We start from the raw sequence: 15,221 nt of genomic DNA, 5'->3' as shown, positions 1-15,221 counted from the left end.
CAAAAGAATCCTAGAAGCCCTTCAACTAAAACATACTACACATACTATAAACATCTTTCAGGGTATTGCCTTAGTTAAGGTTTTCAACAATTATTTACCAATCTCTTACAACTTACCTTTGCCCCTTATTCCTAATTTCTCACTCTTTCAGTATATGCTCTACATTGATTTTACTATTCCCCAATAAAAACCCTTTGGTAGTTTTTTTGTTCCCATAGAATAATGTTCATCCTATCTAGCAGGATATTTAAACAGAATTTCAATATATCTATCTATTTCAATCTATCTTTGAAGCTTCAACTCCTGTTGTTCCAGTCACCCTAAAAGAATGGACATCTCTTAATATATTCTTTCTCAGCACCATTTCTAACAAAAATACCCCAAAACTGAATGGGATTGAGAAAATGATTTGCAAAAGGATTCCTCCACTCTTAGCTATGAAGGGCCAGTTCTCATGATTTATGTATTAAATCATTGAACTAAAGGTTATTTGAACAGTGTCAACATGTATATTCTTCACAGCAACTCTGCATTTGGGGATTATTATTGTCATTTTACAGATGAAGAAAATTATCCTCATGAAAGTTAACCAGTTTGATCAGGATAAAACAATAAATGATACAGAGGCCATGTTAACCAAAATCCTATGTAAATTAAAAGCTCATGTTTCACAGATGGCATGATCTTATATATAGACAATCCTAAGGAATCTACTAATAAATGAGTTCAGTAATGTTGCAGTATAAGTCAAATCCAAAAATCAATTGTATTCCTATACACTAATAATAAACAATTCACAAATGAAATTCAGAAAACAATTCCATTTAAAGTGGTATCAAAAAGAATAAAATATTTAAGAATAAATTTAACAGAAAATGTATAAAACTTATACACTAGAAACTAAAAAACATTACTGAAATAAAGATGATCTAAATAAATAAATGGAAAGATATCCCATGTTCATGAAAAGACAGCATTATTAAAATGGCAATACTCGTCAAATTTGTCTACAGAGTCAGTGCAATCCCTATAAAACTCCCAGATGCTTTATTTGCAGAAACTGAGAAGATTATAGTAAAATCCATATGAAAATGCAATGACTCATAATAGCCAAATTTTTTTTCTTAAGAAAGAACAAAGTTGGAGGACTCACACTTCAAGGTTTCAAAACTTACTACAAAATTGTCATAATGAAGGCAGTGTAGTACTGGTATAAGGCCAACTATATAGACCAATGAAATAGAATTGAGTATGCAAATAAATCCTCACATTTATGGCCAGTTGGTTTTCAACAAGGATGCCTAGACAATTCTATGGGGAAATAATAGTCTTTTCAACACATGGAACTGATACACTGGCCACATGCAAAAGAATGAATAACTCCTGCCTCACATATGTACAAAAATTAACTCAAAATGAGTTAATCAAAGAGTAAACATAGGAGCTGAAACTATAAAAAATCTCAGAAGAAAACATGCAAAATCTTTATAGTTTCTTATTATGACACCAAAAGCACAAACAACAGAAGAAATATAAATTGGGTTTCATGAAAATTAAAATATTTTGTACTTCAGAGGACACAAGTGAAAAAATAAAAAGATAATTCACAGAATTCAAGAGAATATTTGAAAATCATATATCTGATTGGGGATGTGTATTCAGAATATGTAACTAACTCTTGCAACTCAATAATAAAAAGACAGATAACTCAATTTAAAAATTAGCAAAGGATTTGAATAGACATTTTCCAAAGATTTACAAATGGCCAGTAAGCACATGAAGAGATGTTCAATGTCATTAATCATTAGAGAAATACAAATAAGAGCCATAATGAAGTACCATTTCACATCTGCTAAGATGGCTATAATTTTTAAAAAAAGATAGAAAATAACAGGTTTCCACTGGATGTGAAGAAATTGGAACCTGCATACATTGGTGGTAATGTAAAATAGTATGGTTGCCTTGGAAAATAGTTTGACAATTCCTCAGAAATTTAACCATAGAGTGACCATATGGCCCAGCAATTCCACTCCAAGATATATACCGAAGAGAATCAAAAATATATTCACACAAAAACTTGTACATGATGTTTATAACAAGATTTTTCACATGGCAAAAAGGTAAAAACAACCCAATGTCCATCAATAAATGAATGAATACACAAAATGTGGTATTCTCATTTAATTGAATCTTATTTACTTATTGAAGGGAACAAAATGTTGATAATGCTACAACATGGATGACCCATGAAAACATTATACTAAGTGAAAGAAGCCAGACACAAGAAGGCCACGTAATATATGATCCCATTCATACAAAATGTCCAGAATAGCAAATCCATAGAAATAAAAAAAGGGGATGACTGCCAGAGACTTTGAAGATGGGTGATGAAGAATGCAGAATGATTTGTAATGTGAAGGAAGTTCCTTTGTAGGGTGATAAAAATGTTCTGGAATTAGATAATGATAATAGTTGCAAATATTTGTGAATATACTCAAAATCACGGAATTTTATCTTTCAAGAGAGTTGAATTTTATCATATATAAATTAAATCTCAGATTGAAAAAAAAATAGCTCATTTGCTTCAGGGTATAAACATCATCTTTGTTCTGCCAACGAACCAAATAAACTAAGATTTTGTTGGAGAGCTTTAAGGGGGAATGAATCTGGAAAATAAAATAGTTTTTAGCATCTGACTTTAATAAAAACAAACAAAAAACTGACCTCTTCCTCCAGAGCTCAGAAGTACACCCAGAATGGGGCACTAGGAAATAGGATAGGTGTTTTGTATAGTTGGGCTATAGGATACATATGGGGAGAGGTAGGCAGTGCTTGGGAAAGTACAAACAAGTGAATGAAAGGTTAAAGGGCCTTTCATGAAAGGATGAAGCAATTTAGAATTTTTTTTTTTTTTAGAAAGAGGAAGAAAGAGAGAAAGAGTAGGGAGAGGGACAGAGGGAGAGAGAAAGAATCTTAAGCAGGCTCCATACTCAGCACAGAGTCTGACCTGGGGCTCAGTCCCAGAATGCTGGGATCATGACCTGAGCTGAAATCAGGAGTCAGATGCTCAAGCAACTGAGTCACTCAGGCAACCCAATTTAGACTCTTTAATACAGAACAAGTAGTTTCAAAAATTAGCATTATTTAAGAATCACCTGAGAAACTTTTGAAAATATTCCACTTCCCTCAGTACTATCACTTCAGAGCCATTAATTCTATCCATCTCAAAGGGGCTAGAAATATGTAGTCAAAATCCCCCCAAATGATTCTAACAGTAGCAGGTTTCAGAAATGCTTTAATCGGCCATGGCTACTTTGAGAGTGCTGATAAGGAAGAACAAGGTTCTAAATGAAAGCAGTGGCAATGAAGTGTAAAGGAAGGGAAGGATGAGAGGACACTTAGGCCTAGTAAAATTCATTCCACACATTCATTTTTTTCTACATATTTTTATGAAGTATCCATTCTGTATGAGACACAGGATCTAAAACATTAAAATCAGTCCTCATTGGGGCACCTGGGTGGCTCAGTCGGTTGAGTGTTCAAATCTTGATTTTGGCTCGGGTCCTGATCCCAGGGTTGTGGGATTGAGCCCCATGTTGGGCTCCACGCTGAGCATGGAGCCTGCTTAAGATTCTCTCCCTCTCTCTCTCTGTCTCACCCTCCCTCTTTCTCTCCCTCTCCCCTCCTCATGCACTCTCTCTCTCTAAAATAAGAAATATATATATCCTCATGGAGACTTTATTCTATTTGAAAAAATAAAGTATGTATGAAAGAATAAGAATTTAAGTGATAACTGTAAACTTTATAGCAAGACTGACTGGATAAGTGGCCCACGTTTGCCTCATTCATTAAGGAATAAAATAATACTATCAGGAAACCTTTATGTGTCAGGTGAGGACTTTACACATTCATTCTTTCATTCCTCACATGTGTGGAACCATATCTGTGTTTTAGAAATATGGACCTGTGTCAAAGGGGGGCTGGTAGGCTGCCTCTTGTGCTACAGCAGGGGTGGGGTGAGGAGATGTGGGGAGAGGCAGGGGAGAGCCAGGACTTGGACCAAACAGTTGACTCCAGAAAGAGGCTATGATGAAGTCAATGTTATACTCAGCCAAAATCTCATTTGTATTGGAATAGCCTACCCCTGAATTCCATTTCTAGGATCTTCAATATATATTCTAGAGAAGACATGCTCCACAGGAGTCTCCAGATGAGTGGCACGAGGGCCATGAATCTCTGAAATAGTAAGGAAATTTTTCAGGTGTATGCTTACTTACATTCTTTTTGGAAAGAGAATTCTTAACACCAGTAAAATGAGTTCATGTAAAAAAAAAAAAACAGAAAAAGTTAAAATATCTCTTCTGACACCCATTTAACTCATTTTGTCACATGTCTGATGAAATTTGTGGGAGAAAGCTTCCTGTGCAGGCATGCATGGTGACAAAGATTGTCACCAATGATTTCGAGTGGAAGCCTCTCCTCCTTTTCTCCTGCCTGCCTTCCCCTTTTTTTTTTTTTTTTTTAATGTTTTAATGTTTGTTTATTTTTGAGAGAGAAACAGAGCATGAACAGGCAAAGGGCAGAGAGAGAGGGAGACACAGGCTCCGGGCTCTGAGCTGTCAGCCCAGAGCCTGACATGGGTCTTGAACCCACGAACCTTGAGATCATGACCTGAGCCAAAGTCAGATGCTTAACGGACTGAGCCACACAGGTGCCCCCTTCCTCCTCTTTTACAACCACACTACTGAGTACCAATCAGCCAGACTGTCTCCAACTTCATGTCTATAGCTGGGTCCTCCCAATACAGGGGGAAATCATGGATCTGTTCCTTCACCATATCACTAAAGTTTTACCTGTCTCTGAACATATTATAAAATTTCATTCATTCATTAATCTATTAAATGTGTCTGAATGTGACTTCTCTGACGCCATTGGCTCACATTGTCCCCACTTGTTTTGCTTTCAGGCACAGTTCCTGTTGACATCAAAAACAGCCCACCTGGGTGGCTCAATTGGTTAAGTGTCAGACTCAATCTCAGTTCAGGTCTTGATCTCAGGGTCGGGTGTGAAGTCTACTTAAAAAGAAAAGAAAAAGGGCTCTTCCCTTGAGTGAGGGAGGGGTTGACGGTTGAGGAGGCAGCATTAGTTGGTCCTTGGATTTCTCAGTGGTGTTGGCTTTTCCCAGGAGAGGTATGTTCCTTCTGATAGTAGCCCAGCCTAACAAGGCAAAGTTCTAATTTCAGAACATTGCCCAGTTAAGTTTAATTTTTAAAGAGAGTTTTGCAGTATTTATTCAAAAGTAGCATCTCTTATTGCTGTATATCTTGAGTGTTGAAAGGAAGAGAAAGGCATTTTGAAGGCAGGCCTGGTATTTACAGCTTGTTTTTAAAAAATGTAGTTCCTAGGCCACCTGTATTAGAATCACCAAAGCTGCTTGTTGAAAATTGCAGATTCCTGGACCCCATACAAGTGTTCTGCACTAGACCTTCCATAAAATCTGTTGGCAACCACATCAGGTGATTCTTATGCAATCAGAAGGTAACTTCGATGTCTGGGAAACTCTGAAGCTAGATTTTGTCATAGTGAAGTACTAAAATCATGAGACTCCATATCAGATTTCTAGAGATTGTTCAGTCACACTGCTGCTTCCCCTTAACTCCTACACAACCTTCAGGGCAGAGGAAATGATGCAGACAGGAGGCAGGTGCTGAGGTAATCCCCTGTCGCATCATGGCTTTCAGAGTCACTAAGTCCCACTTTGGAGCAGAAGACCTCCAGCTTGTACTTTCTCACTCTCTTGGCTTCCTTGCAGTAGGTTTGGCCATATAAGCTTTTCAAACCAAGAGGCTCCATTCAAGTCAATATTATTTCAAGAGTTGACAGAAAAGCAAAATAAAAACAAAAACAAGCAAACAAATGATTTCAGTGGCATAGAGATGAAAGAAAGAACTGTTTGTAAATTGTCCTCCTTGTACCATTTCAATCCTTATTACTTACCTGGGACTGAATACAAAAAATGAAAGCAAGGAGGAGAGAAGCAGCTACTAAAACTCAACAATTTTGGTAGTTACATAACGTGGAAGTGCCCTCTTCTGTCTTCCCCAACTGCCAAATATTACTTTGATTTCCTTAGTCTTCAGTGAGTTCCTGAAATGTTCTTCTAAGTCAATTTTTTTTGGTCCTCTCTCAGACTTAACCTCCTGCTTACTTCCAGATGCCCTCATATCTTGCTTAACTCCAGAACCACCTGCAATCTCCATTTTAATAACACATCTCAATATGCACAATTTTCTACAAAGCTAGCCCCAGTTCCTCCAATGCACAAGTGTCTCTGAGTCCTCCTTGTTCTGGACTCTTCTGCAACAGTTAAGGAGGGAATGAAAGGGCCATTTTGTGAACAGAATAGTGCCAATCAGGGGCAAGCAAGATGGAAGAAAGTGCTTACTTTTCTCTAACTTGCTTTGATAGAGCCTTCCAGAGCTGCCTGTGTTACAGTCACAAGCGTCTTAATAGTAACCAAACAAAAAGTTAACTTCTGGGGTCACCATGTGGCTCAGTGGGTTAAGCATCAGACTCTGGATTTTGGCTCAGGTCATGATCTCATGGTTCAGGGGCTCGAGCCCCACATCAGGCTCCACACTGATAGTGAGGAACCTGCTTGGAATTCTCTCTCCCTCTCTCTCTCTGCCCTTTTCCCGCCCTTTCTCACTCTCTCTCAAAATAAATAAATAAATAAACTTTTTAAAAAATATGGTAACTTCTGCATGTGTGTTCACCATGCAGCCAGCATTTAACTGACTGCTCTAAATGCAGTATGTCATTTAATCCTCTCAACAATCCAGGGAGTTGGACTCCAGTATTATCCCCATTTCAGAGATAAGAAAACTGAGGGTCAGAAGAGTTAAGAATGATCTATAAAGGTCATACAGATATTAACTGATAAAGCCTCGATTCAAATTCAGTACTGTTTGAGTCCATAGTGAACACACATTAACAGGATTAGGTCTATAGTTTTGCCTGCAAATAACAAAAAAACCTTAGATGAGGTAACTATTTCAAATAACAAGAAGATCGAAGTTATAGGTTTTCAAGGTTAGTTCAATAATGAGGCCTCCAGTGTCAGGGCTCTGGGTTATATTCTCTGAGATATTTTTACCTGTCTCTTCATGAACATAGGATGGCTGCCATGGTACCAAACATCATCTCTTCATTTGACAACACGCAAAGGCAGAAACGAAATGGGAAGGTATCTCTTCCTACTTGTGTCTGTTTTTATCAGAAAGAAAAATCTTTCCCAGAATTCCCCAGCAAACACTTTCTTCTAAGTCATGAGTCAGAACTGGGTCATATGCCCCATTCCCACCCCTTAATCACTCATGGGCAAAGGACTACCCTGCCTCGGTTAATCTAACCATGATTCAGCCCATGGAACCCAAGAAGGGATCCACCTACCCTGAGTACATTGCCACTCACCTGAATTACTGAACAAAATCAGAATCTGTTAATAGGGAAGGGCAGGATAAATGCCTGTATGCATTACCTTTCAATTTGGTGCTTCATCTCTCCTGGATTCATCAGGATTTCCTTCACCTATCCGGATTGCTAGTCTCCAATGCCAATATGAAAATACACCGCAGATTCTGCACTTTTGTCACGAATAAGGAGAAAAAATTACTAAGTATGAAAAATTTAGTGTATTTTAATCAGGTAGAAAATATGTGACTCAAGTGATAAATATATGACTATTATTCTCAAATAATTATAATGTAGGGCTAAAAACAAGTCAAGTTACCTTCCAATTTATAATGTTTTCACTCTATTTCACACAACCCCCTTCTGATGCTCTTTACAGATGGATTATAGATCTTTATTTTCTCTTAAAAACTTCCTTCTCCAAATTTCTTCATGGTCCATCTATTTTTGTGTCACAATAATTATTTATGGATGAGAGAGAGGTTCTAATTTTTTCTCTGTGTTTTCTAAACTCTTCAAATACTTACACACACACAAAAAATGTGTTATTTTTCTGTTATTTTCCAAATTGGTCAAATATTGTCACAAAATGTAGATCTATCTGCATAATTGGGAGTTTATGTAATTGGGTAATTCATCACATTGAGGCATTCTGATTCTAAAAGTTGTATAATTGGAACCTTCTCAATAAAGAGGTTCTTTTAGGTATGAGTATTTTTTTTTTTTGTCTTTTTGTTTTTGTTATGTGTATAACAAATCTCTTGGCCCTGTTGGAAACATCAGGACAGAGAAGCCCATCTCTCATCTCTCACAGTCCTGGCCCATACATGTCACTGCAACCACATTTATTTCCTTGCTGCTCCTGGAATTTGGTTATTTCTTAACCCCAAGTTAAGTTGTTCTGACTCCACTAATCCCCCTTCCTGATTTACTTTAAGGCATATGTTAAAATTTATGTTTTATAGGAATTTACCTTTTTTTATAGTACACTATACTTTATTGATGGTACATGACAAAGTAGGGTTCCCTGAGCCCTCCCCTTCTTCAAGGTGTCTGGGATGGAAACTGTGGAGGTTGGGAGATTCTCAGTGTGTTGGAGGATGAGCTGGGGTAAGGACTCCCCGGAAGCTGAGGGCCTCTCTCTTTCTCTTGTTCTCAGCCCTCAGCTGGTCCCAGGGTCTCTGACTCCTTGGAGGCCATGTTAACCCATAAGGTCCACAACCTAGTTTCTACAGCCAAATCATTGTTATACCAGGAAATGAGCTTGACAGAGTGGCCATTGAGAGCAGTGCCAACCCTAGCATCGAAATAGAAGAGTGGGTGTTCCTGTTAAAGTCATGGGAGACAAACTAGTCCACAGTGTAGCCAAGATGCCCTTAAGAGGACCCTCCAATTCCTGTTTCACCACCTTCTTGATGTCATCATATTTGGCAGCTGTCTTCAGGAAGTAGGTCAGATCCATGATGGACACATTGGAGGTGGGGACACAGAAGACCATGCAGATGAGCTTCCTATTTAGCTCAGAGATGGCCTTGCCTATAGCCTTGGCAGCACCAGTAGAAGCCAGGATGATGTTCTAGGCAGCCCCTTGGCCATTACACCACAGCTTCCCAAAGAGGCCTCTCTGACCTTCTTGGTATCAGTGATGGCATGGACTGGAGTCATGAATTTCTCCATGATGCCAAGTTGTCATGGATGACCTTGGCTAAAGTAGCCAAGCAGTCGGTGTGCAGGAGGCATTGCTGAAAATCTTGAGGGAGTTGTCATACTTCTTATGGTTCACACCCATCACAAACATGGAGGCATCATCAGAAGGTGAATAGATGATGACCCTCTTGGTCCCACCTTTCAAGAGAGCCCCAGCCTTCTCCAGGGTAGTGAAGACCCAAGTGGACTCCACAACATACTCAGCACCAGCATCACTCCATTTGATGTTGGCAGGATCTTGCTCCTGGAAGGTGGAGATAGGGTTTCCATTGATGGCAAGTGTCCCATTCTCACCCTTGACTGACCCATGGAATTTTCTGTGGGCAAAATCATACTGCAGCATATAGACCATGTACCTGAGGTCATTGAAGGGGTCATTGATGGCAACAATATCCACTTGGCCAGAGTTAAAAGCAGACTTGGTAATCAGGTGCCCAATATGACAAATCCTTTTACTCCAACCTTCATCATCATGTCTCAGGGATGTGGCTGGCACTGCACCAGAAGATGCAGCTGTCTGTCAAGCAAGGAGGAACAAAGAACCAGAAATTTACCTATTTTTTTTGAAAAGTATCTCCCATTCCAAAGCATTCTTTCTACCTTATAATCCACCAAATCATATTTTCAGCTTAAAAAGAATAATAAAAGTGACCTTGACAACCTCTTCCATTTTATACACTAGGAACTTTGGACCTGGGTAGAATAACGCTGTTCATGGTCATGCAACTCCTCATTGCTTTAAGAGGGATTTTGCTCCCCCAAACCAGATAAGAATAGGGATAGGAGAAGGGCATGGAAAATTACTGGGGGCAACAGTGAGAAGGGAGAGTAATAGTCTTAACTAGAGAGTCTGGGAGTGCCAGAATGGGTGTCTGGGGTGAAGAGTCCATTTAGGGACTGATGACACTTGGGTAGCATGTTTACTTCCCTTGAGTATAGACCATCTTCTCACCAACCTGTGGATAATTTGTCTCCAGATAGCACTCAGCACTTTAAACCACCACTATCCCAATTCAGTGCTGCTGGATAGTCCATTACTAAACCCTGCAGGGTAAGCAATTTTGTTTCCTGCCAAACTCATCTCAAGAAAAATAAAGCTATGTAGGAGATTCCATTACTTCTTGTCTCTTCTGGCAGCAAGTGACTGAAACTCTGATTTCAGTTGTATATTAAGCAATCAGGTTCAGGTAACCAAATATGCTGCCAGGACTCTCACTCACCATCTCTTATCTGTTCCTGCACATCAACCTCATTATCTCATGTTGATGATGAACTTGGTAAGAACCTCACTGCTTCCCCCGCAGTGGAGAACTGACCTCTACTTTCTTTCCTTCCTTTGTCAAAAATCCCCAGACATAGAATTAATCAGAAGCACATTCCTCAACGTGGGAAAAAAAAAAAAAAAAAAACTCCAAAAGAACCCAGGGAGAACCTGGAGTATGCAAGACCTCAGCAGCTGCCATTCTACTCCTGGAGACCATCTAAGTAGGGTAGCAGATGTGGTGCTGAGCAAATGAAAAATGAATTGTCCACAGCAGGCTTGCATTCGGGAGACAATGAGGACAGGGTCCCATTCAGCAACTATTTCTTTAATCTCATTACGATACTCTTTCAGTGTTTTAAAAATATTTAAGTAGATACTGGATTACATTAACCAAATAATTGATAACAAATCTGATATAGAGAATCAAATATAACAAATGTAAAATTAAAGCAATAAAGATCAGTTACTTAAAAGTATCTTTTCATTTCAGCACAGACATATTGTTTTGATTAAAGTTGTGACATTTAGTGGAAAATGAACTTTGGATTCCTATAGCATGTCAAAAGTAACTTAACTAAATTTATTCAATTATTTTTATATTAATTGCATATAGATTAGGTGCGTTTGACATAACTTTCTAATATTTTGAATATGGGTGTACACTACACAATTTACCATTATAAAGTTATAGAATTTATTTTTGCAAGTATTAGAAAGCCCAACTCAAAAGAAAACTTAATAATAAATCACAGTGAGTCCTAAAGGTAGTGGCAGCTCCAGCCTTGAGCGGTTTGAAATTTTCCTGACTGGTTTGGACTCCGCTTGATACAGAAATAAATTTCCCTCCCTCTTCCACGCCATGCTGATCTCTATATTTCCCATTTGTTTAATGTTTACTTAGACATATCTAAAATTTTATGTATCTTTATACTGAAAATTAAACAGAAATGTCTATTTCTTTTTACAGTAATAGATCATACACTATTGGCTAAGGTTCTCAGTAACTGAAAACAGTATCAAATATAGCTGGTTTAAGCAGAAAGGGATTTATTAGAGAACATTAAGTACCATACAGAGTTTCTGGCAAAGCCAGAGACAAATTTGCATTATAGGCAGTCCAAAATAAAAGGAGCCAGGAGAAAGGCTCATCTACACCACAGACTATTCTAGCAGAAAACCTACTCCTGAGACTACACAATTGGGCAGCCAGAGCACTGGGACTCGACACCTGGTACTATACCAGAGCTGCCCCAGAAGAGCCAAATGTCCCAGCATCCCTTATTAGAGATCAGACCTTTCCACATACAGCTGTGTCTCAGCTTGTTCTTCCTTATCTCGTGTCAGCCCATGAGAACCTTGGCCACATCAGGCACCCAAGATTCACATGATCTTGGGAAATACAGTTTCTTCCTTCAGTCTCATAAGTGCACAGAGTCATGCTAAACACAAAAGTTAGAATAGACCTTGAACAGCCAACCCTAAATATCTGCCTCAAATTCTGTTCAGTTCCTTGACAATTTTCTCTTTCTACTTAACAGCCTAATGTTTTTCTAAGTCAGTACACATGGAGCTATGTTATGGTTAATTTTAGGTGTCAACTTGGATAGGCTATAATACCCAGCTGTTTAATCAAACACTAAACAGGGTGTTGCTGTGAAGGTATTTTGTAGATGTGTTAACATCAACAATCAGTTGACTTTAAGTAAATGCAATTACTCTTGAATTTGTGGGTGGAGTTCATCCGATCAGTTGAAGACTTTAGACCAAAAATGACAAAACATCTATCATAACAAAGCTCAGATGCACAACACAATAAATGTTTATTTCTTAATGATGTAAATCTGGCATGGGTGGGGCAGTCTTCCTCTGTATTGTAACTATGCCATCTGGGACACAGGCCCTCCAACGCCCACATAGCAGAGGAAGAGAAGGATGGGAGAAGTCACACCTCTCCCAACTGCATCCACATATCTTCCCTTTTGCTTATATTCATACACCAGAAATAGTCATGTGGTCTCAAGCTAATTGCAAGGTTGTTTGGGTTATGTAGACAAGGCCATGACTGTTTTAGAACACTAACAGATTCAGCCATAAAACCTTCTACTGCAGAAGGACATTTAATTAAACCATGTTAAATGCATGTTTCTTTAAAAAAAGATATATTGTTGGGGTGCCTGGGTGGCTCAGTTGGTTAAGCTTCCGACTTCAGCTCAGGTCATGATCTCACGGTTCCTGGGTTCATGCCCTGTGTCAGGCTCTGTGCTGATAGCTCAGAGCCTGGAGCCTGCTTCAGATTGTGTGTCTCCTTCTCTCTCTACCCCTCCCTCTCTCCCTCCCTCCCTCTCTCTCTCTCAAAGACGAATAAACATTAAAAAAAATTTTTTTTAATATATTGTTAACAGAAAGGGATGAAGGGGAAAGAGGAGGGAGGTAGGAAAGAAAGAAAGGATACTCTTTATACGTTATACTTCTAATGGAATAATGGGACAAACTATATTCACATTTTAACTGGAACTTAAAAGTAATTACTGATAATATGTGACAGATTCACTCCTACCAACAGTAGGAAAGCACTTGTTTTTGCATGGCCTCATCATCACTAGATGTTACTAATATTTTTAAAGTTTTCCATTCTTTTTTTTAATACGAAGTTTATTGTCAAATTGGTTTCCATACAACACCCAGTGCTCATCCCAACAGGTTCCCTCCTCAATTCCCATCACCCACCCTCCTCTCCTTCCCACCCCGCATCAACCCTCAGTTTATTCTCAGTTTTTAAGAGTCTCTTATGTTTTGGCTCTCTCCCTCTCTAACTTTTTTTTCCCTTCCCCTCCCCCATGGTCTTCTGTTAAGTTTCTCAGGATCCACATAAGAGTGAAAACATATGGTATCTGTCTTTCTCTGTATGGCTTATTTCACTTAGCATCACACTCTCCAGTTCCATCCACATTGCTACAAAAGGCCATATTTCATTCTTTCTCATTGCCAAGTAGTATTCCATTGTATATATAAACCACAACTTCTTTATCCATTCATCAGTTGATGGACATTTAGGCTCTTCCATAATTTGGCTGTTGTTGAGAGTGCCACTATAAACATTGGGGTACAAGTGCCCCTATGCATCAGCACTCCTGTATCCCTTGGATAAATTCCTAGCAGTGCTATTGCTGGGTTATTTTATTAAAAATAAAAATCTATTTTTAATGTCTTGAGGAACCTCCACACTGTTTTCCAGAATGGCCGCACCAGTTTGCATTCCCACCAACAGTGCAAGAGGGTTCCCGTTTCTCCACATCCTCTCCAGCATCTATAGTCTCCTGATTTGTTCATTTTAGCCACTCTGACTGGCATGAGGTGATATTTCAGTGTGGTTTTGATTTGTATTTCCCTGATGAGGAGTGATGTTGAGCATTTTTTCATGTGCCTGTTGGCCATCTGGATGTCTTCTTTAGAGAAGTGTCTATTCATGTCTTCTGCTCATTTCTTCACTGGATTATTTGTTTTTCAGGTGTGGAGTTTGATGAGTTCTTTATAGATTTTGGATACTAGCCCTTTGTCTGATATAAATATCTTTTCCCATTCCGTTGGTTGCCTTTTAGTTTTGTTGATTGTTTCCTTTGCAGTGCAGAAGCTTTTTATCTTCATGAGGTCCCAATAGTTCATTTTTGCTTTTAATTCCCTTGCCTTTGGAGATGTGTCAAGTAAGAAATTGCTGCGGCTGAGGTCAGAGAGGTTTTTTTCCTGCTTTCTCCTCTAGGGTTTTGATGGTTTCCTGTCTCACATTCAGGTCCTTCATCCATTTTGAGTTTATTTTTGTGAATGGTGTAAGAGAGTGGTCTAGTTTCATCCTTCTGCATGTTGTTGTCCAGTTCTCCCAGCACCATTTGTTAAAGAGACTGTCTTTTTTCCATTGGATGTCCTTTCCTGCTTTGTCAAAGATTAGTTGGCCATACATTTGTGGGTCTAGTTCTGGGGTTCCTATTCTATTCCATTGGTCTGTGTGTCTGTTTTTGTGCCAATACCATCCTATCTTGATGATTACAGCTTTGTAGTAGAGGCTAAAGTCTGGGATTGTGATGCCTCCCGCTTTGGTCTACTTCTTCACTATTACTTTGGCTATTTGGGGCCTTTTGTGGTTCCATACAAATTTTAGGATTGCTTGTTCTAGCTTTGAGAAGAATGCTGGTGCAATTTTGATTGGGATTGCATTGAATGTGTAGATAGCTTTGGGTAAAGTTTTCCATTCTGATAATATTTTCAAGTTATAAATTTTTCTATTAGGTTTAACATGTTTTCATTGTTTATTTTTTGTTTATATTTCCTCTTCTGTAATTGCCTGTACATACAATTTGCTCATTTCTTTATTTGACGGTATGATTGTTTACTTTTAGAAAATAGCTTTACTTATTTTATAGAATTTGACCCCTTGTGTATTATTTTGTTGCAGATATGTTCTTGCTGTTATATACCTTTGTTTTGTTTGTTATCTCTTGCAATCTAGACTTTATTTTTATCTGCTCAAATCCATTATATTTTTCCTCTATGACATTCCTGTTTTATTTAGGAAATGCAATCAAAACCAAAGTTATAAAACCATAGTTCTTTACAGATAAATTCTATTTCATTTTTCTAATTAGTTTTTTCATTTATCTTAAATTTACTTTTGAATTATAGGAGTTAAATATCAACTTCGTTTTCTTCCAAATCAATGGTCAAATAGCTAAAAACTTTTACTGAGTAGCCGTTCTTTCCTCTACATAATGGAATAGAATCTCTA

The 15,221-nt window shown here is 38.3% G+C and overlaps 1 pseudogene; it reads right to left on the bottom strand.

Moving 5' to 3' along the window:
- Positions 1 to 8,556: 8,556 nt before the first annotated feature.
- Positions 8,557 to 9,669, bottom strand: LOC102952356 (annotated as a pseudogene).
- Between the last annotated feature and the right edge of the window lie 5,552 nt (positions 9,670 to 15,221).

Source organism: Panthera tigris, chromosome A3, assembly GCF_018350195.1.
Source record: "Panthera tigris isolate Pti1 chromosome A3, P.tigris_Pti1_mat1.1, whole genome shotgun sequence".
In the NCBI taxonomy this organism is placed as follows: domain Eukaryota; kingdom Metazoa; phylum Chordata; class Mammalia; order Carnivora; family Felidae; genus Panthera; species Panthera tigris.
This window is presented reverse-complemented; position numbering and strand designations above follow the sequence as displayed.